Here is a 12,024-nt window from a genome sequence, read left to right as displayed (position 1 = left end):
CTCCTAAATAGCAGGGTGCCCTGGATATGATTCTGTGGGATGGAATATACATTTTGTCCGAACTTTAAAGGGTTAGCAAACTCCCACTAGCCTCTGCTACATGAGAGAAGGACTCCTTAAAGCGGTTCACCCTAAATATAAACATTGGCTTATCCAGATCTATGGGTAATCTACATATATATATGGCTATTAATTTTTTTGGTGGATTTTAAATACCGTGAATCAGGAGTATTTATTGAGACTTCCAGGTATGCCTCCCGCGGGAGTGGGCATATCTTTTCTCTTTCCCAGCTGGAAGGTGTCCGCAATGTCTCCTGGGAGCACAGTATCATGCTTCCCAGGAGACCAATCACAACGCTGACCATCGAAATCTCACAGGATTTCACTCGTTGCATGACTCATCAAGCCGGTCACGTGACGAGGGCATTCACCGCTTCCCAGGAGTGTGTGCTTGTGGGCTTCACAATGCCCACAAGCAAAATGGCAAAGTCCTGCATCGTTTTTTAAAACGTATTTACTAAGACATCAGACGGGGGATGAGTAAAAGTGTCAAACACGTGAGTACTAGCATGGTAACTGAAACAACATTCAATGCAATTAAAAAAAAAAAAAAAAAAAGGGACCGCGGAAACTCCGCTTTAAACAAGGCTTATAATCGCTTGCCTGTAGTGGCTTTAAAGACTACCACCTCATCCACTGTGACCATTAGGGATTGGCCAGGTCAACAGCCAGAAAAATTGTATACTCACAAGCACATATGCACACTAAGATGTTGTTGCGCATGTGTACCATGCTAGTCCACCCCTTTTTAAAACACAATTACGGAAGCATATCACTCCATATAAAAATCATCCTACACTGCCCCAATGCACATGGAACACGGTTATGGAAAGACTGCCACATACACCACCACAGAAATACTCACCAGTCCAAGCTGCAGGACCAGAAGACCCAGCCTCTACCCCTCATGGCCCCACAGGGCCTTCAGGAACTTGACCCGCAGACAACAGAGGATTAAGTGCACAAAAAAAGATCTTCCGAGGCACATCTGTAGCACAGCCATCACCTAAAGACACTAGCTAAAAACTGAGACTTAGCAGATTTGGGAGGAGTTACAGCTGGGTGAGGAATTTCTGTCTTTTTTAGCCACTGTCTGTTCACCTGAAGGTGGCAGCATAACTCAAGTAGTCATGAATATGAAGTGCCCGGTGTCCTGTGATGAACGATTAGTAAATTGGCACCATCACAGAGAGAAATAAGCTTCCTTCAGAAGCATTGCTGCCTGGATAATGCAAGCCATCCATCATCAAGCTTATAGGGCTAAGGGCTTGGCTCCCCTGGAAGCGGCGACTGCACACTCTACCAGAGCTGTGTCGCTGTGGCTCCTGAGGTGATCTGCAGAGCGGCTTCTTGGTCATCCAATAATACATTTATAGCTCACTATTGTGTGGAGCCCGAGTCTTTATCTTCTGTTAATTTTGGCCTGAAAGTGCTGTATGTTAATGGGTGAAACTAAACCTTCCTTTTGTTCAGCACTCCCACCGATGTTTGTGTGGCTAGTTAATTCCCAAACGTATGCTGCCATGAAGTCTCTTAGGAATACTGAAATTTTCTATTCCTGATGGACTCTGTGGCAGCAGGAGTCCCCTCCCAGTGCTAACGAGTAGGCTTGTTATGGTCCTATGGGGTAGGAGCGAGGGCGGAGCTACCCAAAACGTATACTGCCATGGAGTCCATCAGGAAAGGAATTTCACTGTAAATATTTGATTGTAAATTTTCTGTTTTCCCTTTAGCTGTACATATCTATGAATAATTGCCAGTTCCTGTGCATTTTGTCTTTGCAAAGCTTTCTGGAACTCTAGAAGTGCACACTATTTATTCATGTCAACAAACCACTGTAAATAAACGCCATGTGGGATCAGCTAGGGAGTTGCTTTCGTGCAACCTGAGGGTGTCAGAGCATGCAGAGTTTGGCATGTCAATCTGTAGCTACAGTCTAAAAACGCACAAAAGGATAGCTACAGTGTGGCTCCTGGAAGACTCTGCAAGGTAGTGTAGCCACCCTATACCTGGCAATAACTGGGATACAGGTTTAATTGTCAAATTGTTCTGCAAGGAGATGCAGGACAAAAAAAGCAGACAGCAGCAATGCAAGTACTACTTTATGTATCTACATATACCTTTTTCCAAGTTGGGTTACAAGGAGGAAAAAAAAGATACATAGGTTACTGGTAGTATTCTGTTTCTGCTACAGAACAAAAACTGTGGAACGACAGAAAGCAAACAAATCCAGACAGAAAGACAGAGCTTCATATCTGTTTAATTAGTACAGTTATTACTAACATATTTATTATTCTTAATTATTTCTTTATACAATACATACAAATAAGTCTCAATGAAACAATAATTTACTTCTTTATAGCAACGCTAAAAAAAAAGCAATGTTTGCCTCTTATCAACTTGAGAAAATACAATGGTCTATTGCACAAGGACCGAATGAACTTTTATTAGTAAAAATCAATGTGTGGCCCTTATTTGAAGAGTATGTGTATTTTTCTAAGAGTTTAATTATCTTTAAGCCCCAGGCATTGAGTACTACTTGCAGATTTAATCAATCCACATTATTAATACCAGGTTCTTGTCATCTGCCGATCACTTGCATTTCTATTGTGCTACTCACCCACCCCAGCAGCATACCTTGCCATACACAATGTGTAGTCAAAGTCTTAGTCATATTTAGTACAAAGATATAACAGCAAGCCATGCAAACAATGCCTACAGGATACCAGCATGTAAAACTTCAGTAGCTGTGTTGCCGGTAAAAGTATAAAAACATGTAAATCAAATACATTCATACAGATAATGTCATATCAATAACCAAATATATACTGTATACCCAACACCACAGTAGCATTGCTACTACCAATACATTTTTAAACATGACAGGCCAATGGTTAACACAAAGCGTATAACGCTATACACTCTTCTATATACTCCTTGAATACAGATATCATGGCCCACGTTTTACAGCTTATTCAGAAAACACTGACCACAGCGTAAAGCCTGTGATGCTCCACAGGGTTCTCTGTGCTTAACGCAGAATAGGAAGCTCTGTGAATTAAGGGGAGTCAGTTATGTGACTATTACAGGTAAAATGACTAGCTCTCCTCCCAACTCTTTACCCCTTCCATTCTTTTTTTTTTATTATTATTACCGGCAGAGCACAATGCACATTATTATACACCACTAAGCTTTATAAATGTACTTTTTTTTATGACCACACCACTGTATTTTAAATGGACCCCTTAGTGTTAACGATACATTTATAATTTGTATTTAACCACTTGCCGCCCGCCAATGACAGATTGACATCGGCAAAGTGGTTGTAGAATCCTGACTGGACGTCTTATGACGTCCTCTGGATTCTGAGCCTCTGCGCGCCCCAGGGGGCGCGCATCGCGGCGATCGTTGTTGCAGGGTGTCAGTCTGACACCCCGCAATACCGATCAAGGTAAAGAGTCTCTCACGGAGACTCTTTACCACGTGATCAGCCGTGTCCAATCACGGCTGATCACGATGTAAATAGGAAAAGACGGTAATCGGCTTTTCCTCACTCGCGTCTGTCAGACGCGAGTAGAGGAGAGCCGATCGGCTGCTCATGTGACAGGGGGGGTTTGTGCTGATCGATTATCAGCACAGCCCCCCCCCGAGGATGCCCACTGGACCACCAGGGATGCCCACTGGACCACCAGGGATGCCCACTGGACCACCAGGGATGCCCACTGGACCACCAGGGATTAAAAAAAATAAAAATAAAAAGTATGCCACCCTAGACCACCAGGGATGAGGACGACACAAAAAATGGATGCCAATCAGTGCCGCAATGGATGCCAATCAGTGCCCACAATGGTCATCACTGATTAGCAGGCATTGTTTGGCACTGATTGGCATCCATTAGTACAACACATACGATAGTTCCCATCTATGCCCATCCGTGACATCAGTGCCCATCCACGCCGCCATCCGTGCCGCCTATCCGTGCCCATCTGTGCCGCCTATCAGTGCCGATCCATGCCGCCTATCCGCGCCGCCTATAAGTGCCGCATATTAGTGCCCATCAATGCCACCTCATCGGTGCCCATCAGTGCCGCCTTATTAGTGCCCAAAATTTCCAAATTTTCGGTCATTTAAAAAAAAAAAAATTGCAGAAAATAAAATATCCCAGAGGTGATCATATACCACCAAAAGAAAGCTCTATTTGTGGGTACAAAATGATAACAATTTAGTTTGGGTACAGTGTAGCATGACCGCGCAATTGTCATTCAAAGTGCAACAGCGCTGAAAGCTAAAAATTGGTCTGGGCAGGAAGGTGTATAAGTGCCCTGTATGGAAGTGGTTAAAAAGGCTAACACTTGAATACATAGTTAAAAATACATACAGAAGAGAGATGTTTTACTTGCTAATAGATTGTGACTTTGTCTGATCGGTTCTGAGATTTACATAGCTCTGCCACACAGCAACACAGCTTGATTAACTCTCAGCCCCCAGCCTGTGATTTGACAGCAAAGACCATTATATCAACAAGATTGTATGTCTCCTACTCTCAACAGGTTCCTTGTCAGAAATGAAACATCCAGTGAAGCCTGACTGGTACTGACCCTTCCCCTAACAATCTAGTGCAAACATTTTGCAAATAAACAACCTTTCTTCATTTCTCCCTTCCGTGAAAAAGTTTTATCCCTATTGTGGGGTTACCAGTACTGTATTTGTAAATTCAAATAATTTCCCTCTCAAGCATCTCTTCTCCAGAGAGAATACGTTTTGTGCTTGCAACCTTTCCTCATAACATCTTTAACCACTTAAGACAGCTAAAGGACCCGGACAGTTTTTGCGATTCGGCACTGCTTCGCTTTAACGGACAATTGCGCGGTCGTATGACGTGGCTCCCAAACAAAATTGCCGTCCTTTTTTCCCCACAAATAGAGCTTTCTTTTGGTGGTATTTGATCACCTCTGCGGTTTTTATTTTTTGCGCTATAAACAAAAATAGAGAGACAATTTTGAAAAAAATGCAATATTTTTTACTTTTTGCTATAATAAATATCCCCCAAAAATATATATATAAAAGAAAAAAAATTCCTCAGTTTAGGCCGATACGTATTCTTCTACCTATTTTTGGTAAAAAAAAAGATCGCAATAAGCGTTTATCGGTTGGTTTGCGCAAAATTTATTGCGTTTACAAAATAGGGGATAGTTTTATTGCATTTTTATTAATTTTATTTTTTTTACTACTAATGGCGGTGATCAGCGATTTTTTTCGTGACTGCGACATTATGGCGGACACTTCGGACAATTTTGACACATTTTTGGGACCATTGTCATTTTCACAGCAAAAAATGCATTTAAAAGGAACACACGATCGATGACGGCGCCACAGTGAAGAACAGGGAAGCTGTGTTTACACACAGCTCTCCCCGTTCTTCAGCTCCGGGGACCGATCGCGGGACCCCAGCGGCGATCGGGTCCCGCGGTCACGGTGCTTTGGACCGGGTCGCGGGCCAGCGACCCACGGCTGGGCACTTAAAGAGGACGTACCTGTACGTGCTTGTGCCCAGCCGTGCCATTCTGCCAACGTATATGTGCAGGAGGCAGTCCTTAAGTGGTTAAGACCATTTATTAGCTTTGTTGCCCTTCTTTGTACTCGCTCCATTTCCGGTACATCCTTCCTGAGGACTGGTGCCCAGAACTGGACAGCATACTCTAGGTGTGGCCAGACCAGAATCTTGCAGAGCGGGAGAATTGCTTTATATCTGGAGTTGATCCCCTTTTTAATGCATTCCAATATTCTGCTTGCTTTGTTGGCAGCAGCTTGGCATTGCATGCCATTGCTGAGCCTATTATCTACTAGGACCCCAGGTTATTTTTCATCCTAGATTTCCCCAGAGGTTCTTCCCCCAGTGTATAGATTGCATTATATTTTTGCCACCCAAATGCATTATTTAAATTTTTTCTACATTAAACCTCATTTGCCTTGTAGTTGCCCAACCCATAAATTTGTTCAGATCTTTTTTACAAGGTTTCCACATCCTGCAGATACACCACGTCTACGGGCCTTCCTTTATCTAGTTGGCAACTCACTTCCTCATAGAAGGTTAATAGATTGGTTTGGCAAGAACGATTCTTCATGAATCTATGCTGATTACTGCTAATGATACCGTTCTCATTACTAAAATCATGTAAATTGTCCCTTATCCCCTCCAAGAGCTTGCATACTATTGGTGTTAGGCTCTGTAATTCCCAGAGATGTATTTTGGGCCCCTTTTAAATATTGGTGCTACATTGGCTTTTCAGTTGGTACCATTCCAGTCAGAAGACTGTCAGTAAATGTTAGGAACAATGGTCTGGCAATTACTTACCTGAGTTCCCCAAGTACCTGCAGGTGCAAACCATCTGGTCCTGGTGATTTATTAATGTTAAGTTTCCCAAGTCTAATTTTAATTCTGTCCTCTGTTGACCATGGAGGTGCTTTCTGTGATGTGTCATGAGGATAAACACTGCAGTTTTGGTTACTGAATCTCCCCGATTCCCTCGTGAAGACTGAGAAGAATAGATTCAATACCTTCACCATCTCCCATTATTTTGTAACCAGATGACCTTCCTTTTTATATAGGGGTCAATATGGTCTGTCCCCCCTTTTTAACTGTTTACATACTTAAAGAATATTTTTTTTTTTTTTTTTTTGCTTTCCTCCGCTATGTGTCTTTCCTGTTCTATCTTAGCCACCCTAATTGCACCCTTACATTTCTGGTTGCATTCCTTATAAAGTCTGAATTCTGATGATGATCCCTCAACATTGTATTTTTTGAAGGCCCCCTCTTTTGCTTTTATATGTATTTTCACATTGGAGTTAAGCCACCCAGGACTTTTTTTCGCTTTTTTAAATGTATTACCCAATGGGATGCATTGGTTAAAGCCCTTATTTAATATGCTCTTAGGGGGCGTGGCCTGACAAGGCATTTGAGCGGACCTGCTGCACGGAGCTCCCGCTGATGATCCTGTCCTTTCTCCTGTCCTCACGCACAATTCTGCCCGTTTTTGCCCGGTAGTGCTGCCTGCTGCCTCCCTGAGCTGTCTGGTGCCGCTGGAATGCTGACCTGTGGGAGCCATGTGGAAGTCGCATCCATGGAGTCCCTAGCTGGCCAAGATGGTCCTGGGCAGTCTCAGCCTCCCAAAGCACAGCGTAGCCTGGAGAAGAAATCCGAGCAGGGGGGTAAGTCACACAAGCCCCTGAAGGCCAGGGACATGTTATATTACACCCAAAAGCTGGGCTTTCTGACTCCCCCCTGCCTGCCTCACAGAAGCCTGTGTGCTCTTCTGGGCCTGATAGCAGGGAGGATGCAGACACGCTGGATGACACAGTGCCATTAGACACTCAGAACGATCTTGCATCTGCGCTGCTTGACTCCCCTTCAGGGGACAGTGATCAACTATCCCTTAGTGACATCCTGCACGCTGTGCACAAGTGCACTGCCTCTGTGGAGGACCTGAAGAAGTTTGGAGGGCTGGAGGAATCGGTGTCTCTCGTGCGTCAGGACCTCCAAAAGATCAGGGAGAGAACCACAGCAGTGGAGGGAAGGGTGAGCGAAGTGGAGGAGCAGTTGCCCCCCCTGCACAGAGATGAGTGGCCACTCAAAATGCATTCCAAGTCCTTAACAAAACAGATGAAATCGAGAACCGCCTGAGACGCAAAAATGTGCGCATAGTGGGACTCCCTGAAAAGGTGGAGGGTCGGGATCCCACGACATTTGTTGAAGGATGGCTGCAGGAGTTTTTCGGCAAAGAGGCCTTCTCCCCTATCTATACTGTGGAAAGGGCCCACAGAGCACCCCCGCGGCCCCTCCCGCCTGGCAGTCCCCCACGATCGATCCTGGCCAGACTTTTGAATTACAGGGATAGGGAGGTGGTGTTGCGCCTGGCCAGAAAGAAGGGTACTGTCCTATACAATGGCACCAAAATCTCATTCTATCCGGATTTCTCCACGGAGGTGCTCCGCAGACGATCGAAATTTGCAGATGTTAAGAAAAGGCTGCAGTTGTCCTATGCTATGCTGTTCCCAGCCAAGCTGAGGGTGACGGTTGGAGGAGGTCAGAATCAGTTTTTCGAAAATGCACAAGGTGCGGCGTCCTGGTTGCATCACAATGAGCAGGACCTCCGCTGCCGTGGCCTAAATGATGGCGCAGGTTAAATCCTGTTTGGCATTTGGAATACCGGAATTTGAAGGGCGCTAAATTCCTTCTACAGTTTGTTATTTTGAAGAGGAACTATATATGCCATCAATACAGCGAGTGACTACCCATCTTTTTTTTTTTTACATTCTGTTGATTCCACTGCTAGCACTGACCCACACGGGTGTTGCTACCGTGTCGGGGGCTTGGTAGTCATGTCAGGTCATGGGTTACATTATCTCAATATGTGTTCTGTTTTCTACTGCTATGTCGCGCGGTTGTGCGAGACTGACTACCTTTTACAAACACTATATTTCCAATGTACAGCCCCCATGCAGGGCAAGAGATTTATGCTGCAATGTCTGCTGATACATCCAGGCCATCGTACTGTCCCGACCGGTTTGATCTCTAGGAGACAGCCGGTAAACAAAGGGCCACCTTTTCAATATGTTTCTAAATGTCTAAAATGCTATCTACACCAATAGTATCGTGGAATGTACGAGGAGTGGATGACCCCCTGAAACGGACCATGATCTCCTCTTGTTTGCGCAAGTTCCACCCCGCCATCATTGGCCTGCAGGAGACTCATCTTCTGGGGCACAATGTGGGGTGCTTGCAATACACCTGGGTTGGCAAGTCATATCACTCCACCCACTCCGCTTACTCCCGCGGGGTGAGTGTACCGATACACAAGGCGCTGGTATACCAGGAGCTTTACTCGATGATGGATGCTTCTAGTAGATATGTCTTTATTTACTGTAAACTGTATACTTAACATTGCTGTTGGCTTTCATATATATCCCACCCCCGTTTTCACGGGATGTGTTACAGTTGCTGCTGTCGTACCTGGCGAATAAGCCCGATTTTCCGGTGTTGATTATGGGAGATTTCAATTGCTATCTAGACCCCAGATTGAATAGACACCCTCCGGTTTCCCCCCCCAGGGGTGTCAGGGGGGTACCGATTTAAGTCGCCTACTGGCGGAGGTGGGTTGGACGAATATATGGCACATACGTAACCCGGGCACAAAGCAGTTTTCATGCTTCTCAAAAACCTATGGCTCCCTGTCACGTATCGATCTTAGTGTGGGCACACCCAATATAATTGATTACACTTCAGGAGTGGAATACTTCCCACGTGGCATGTCCGACCACTCTCCCATAGTCCTCTGGCTGATTACCCAACCCCCTACCTTGCTGCCCAAGGCACCCTGGAAGCTTAACACCTTTTGGCTCAAATTGTTCACCTTCCCGGAACGCATAGCAACTCAAATTTATGTTTTCTTTCAATTGCATAGTCACTTTACAGATAAGATTCAAAAATAGGAAACTTTCAAAGCATACCTCAGGGGGGTATTTATTGCGGAGATAGCTGCAGTTAAACAAAACTCCTCGGCTCTGCTGGAGCGGGTGGGAGACCAGGTGCGACAGCTGGAACTATCTTATGTTACGGATCCTACAGATTCTGCAAGGGAGACATGGATTTCGGCCCAGGATTCCCTTGATCGCCTGAGATCCTCCACTGCGGAACGTAAGAGATTCTTTACCAAGATGGCATTTTATGAGGAGGGGGAGAAAACAGGACGCCTACTGGCTAAGATTTCTAGGTCTTAGCAACAATCCCCAGCCATTGGGGTGATCCGCGCCTCCAGTGGCAGGGTGGTTAATGACCCTGAACAAATTATTTCGGAATTGGCATACTTCTACCAAGACCTTTATGGAGCGAGGGAGGACTACTCCGATACTGATCTCGTAACCTATTTGTCTGAGATCGACCTGCACTCCCTGTCGGTGGGAGCCAGACAGCAGCTGGACGCCGCTCTGACTCTGGAGGAGATACAGAGGGCAGCTTGCTCCTTTCCACTTGCAGGGCGCCTGGGGAAGACGGTCTCCACATGGAGGTCCTTACCCAATATGGTGAACAGATACTGCCCCACTTGCTAGAAGTCTTCAATGCCTCCCTCGAGGAGGGGCGTCTGCCGCCCTCGATGGCCAGGGCAAATGTCATCTTGCTACTTAAGCCTGGGTTGACCCGGGTTCCTACAGACCTATTTCTCTCCTTCAGAGTGATGTTAAAATCCTGGCTAATGTCTTGGCACTGCGGGTCAACATGATCATAGCCTCTATAATACTCCCCGACCAGGCAGGTTTTAATGTCGAAAAAGTCCACAGCCACCAATCTTAGCCGCCTTTTTCTGAACATGCGATTGCGGGCAGACAATGGGGGTAACAGTGCCCTTTTGTCCCTGGATGCCAACAAGGCATTTGACAGCATTGGCTGGCGATACCTATGGGCGGTGCTGTCCAAATTTGGGTTCGGAGACCGGTTCATAGCCTGGGTCAGATTGCTGTACGCCTCCCCACAGACGACTATAAGGATGTCCTACGCGTTTGATCTGGGCAGGGGTATGAGGCAGGGTTGCCCCCTGTCTCCCCTGCTCTTTGCTATCGCTATTGAGCCACTGGCGGCCGTAGCAAGGGCCAGTCAGGGGGTCACAGGGTTGAGGTATAGTGATATTCACGAAAAGATTATGCTGTACGCCGACGACATGATGCTTTTCTTAGGGGGTACCACCGCTTCTTTGACTGAGGTGACCACCATTATATCAAGATTCGGACACTTCTCCGGCCTGACAATTAACTGGTCCAAGTCCGCCCTGATGGTGCTGGACGGAGAACGAGCAGTGGATCTACCCGATTCCTGCCCGGTCCCGGTGGTGACCTCATTCAGATACCTGGGGGTACAAATCTCACCTAAACTTGCAGACTATTGCTCTATAAATATACACCCCCTACTGTCTAGATTTAGAGACAAAATTAACACCTGGAACATTCTTAAATTTTCGCTGGCAGGTAGAGACAATTTAATAAAAATTATACTGATGCCGCAGCTACTATATTTTCTACACAATTCTCTGGTTGTGATCCACCTGAAAATCTTTTGGGTGGTTAACACCCTCTTTAGACGTTTACTATGAAATGCAGGCCCCCCCAGAATTAAATTAGAACAGTTGCAGAATCCTAAGGACAGTGGAGGATTGGCAGTGCCCAACCCTTGGCTATACTACATTGCGGCCCAAATGCAGCATTTAATTGGATCCATGGCCCAGGATCCAGCCGACTCGGCACGATTGATGCTGACTGGATCTGGAGCAGAGACTGTCCCGATGGGCTTGGAGGCTCAGATGTTCCACAGGTCTAATAAACAGACACCCACCTTTACTTTAATCCAGAAAATATGGAATAAGGACAGACAGATACAAGAGGTGGCAGGCTTTACTGACTATAGTCCGATATGGGGGAATCTCTCCTATGTTGAACTGACAAAGTTAGAGCAGGGCCCCAGGTGGCGCTCCTTCGGTGTGACTTTGCTATCACACATATTTCAAGACGGCAAGTTGTTATCCTTCCCCGAGTTGAGAGCCAAGTTTAATCTGCCCTCTACCATGTACTACTCTTATCTCCAGCTCTGGTATGCGGTGGGTGCGCAGGGAGATGCTACCAACTGGGCCCTTTCAAGCTCCCCCATTTTTCACTTGCTACAGACTAGCACTGGAACTAAGTGGATCATATCACAGTGTTACCAAATGCTACTGACACACCACTTAAAAGCCCACTCCACTAAGGCACCATCCCTGTGGGAGAAAGATGTAGGTCCACTCACGGGAGACCAATGGGAAGAAGTCCTGCAGTCAATTACTACTTGCTCTCTAAACGTGGCCCAGAAGGTTTCCCAACTGTACATTGTACTTAGGGTGCATTACACCCCATTTAGATTGCATAGGATGGGCAGGCGGCCTG

General features: G+C 45.8%; 1 protein-coding gene across 2 annotated transcripts in view; it reads right to left on the bottom strand.

The window, feature by feature from the left end:
* The window catches only part of METTL4 (methyltransferase like 4), a 276,841-nt gene that overhangs the window by 124,881 nt on the left and 139,936 nt on the right, over positions 1-12,024 (bottom strand). The gene's annotated exons all lie outside the window — the stretch shown is intronic.

This window comes from Rana temporaria, chromosome 5 (assembly GCF_905171775.1).
Source record: "Rana temporaria chromosome 5, aRanTem1.1, whole genome shotgun sequence".
In the NCBI taxonomy this organism is placed as follows: Eukaryota; Metazoa; Chordata; class Amphibia; order Anura; family Ranidae; genus Rana; species Rana temporaria.
The sequence above is the reverse complement of the archived record's forward strand: the minus strand, read 5'-3'. Positions and strand labels throughout refer to the sequence as shown.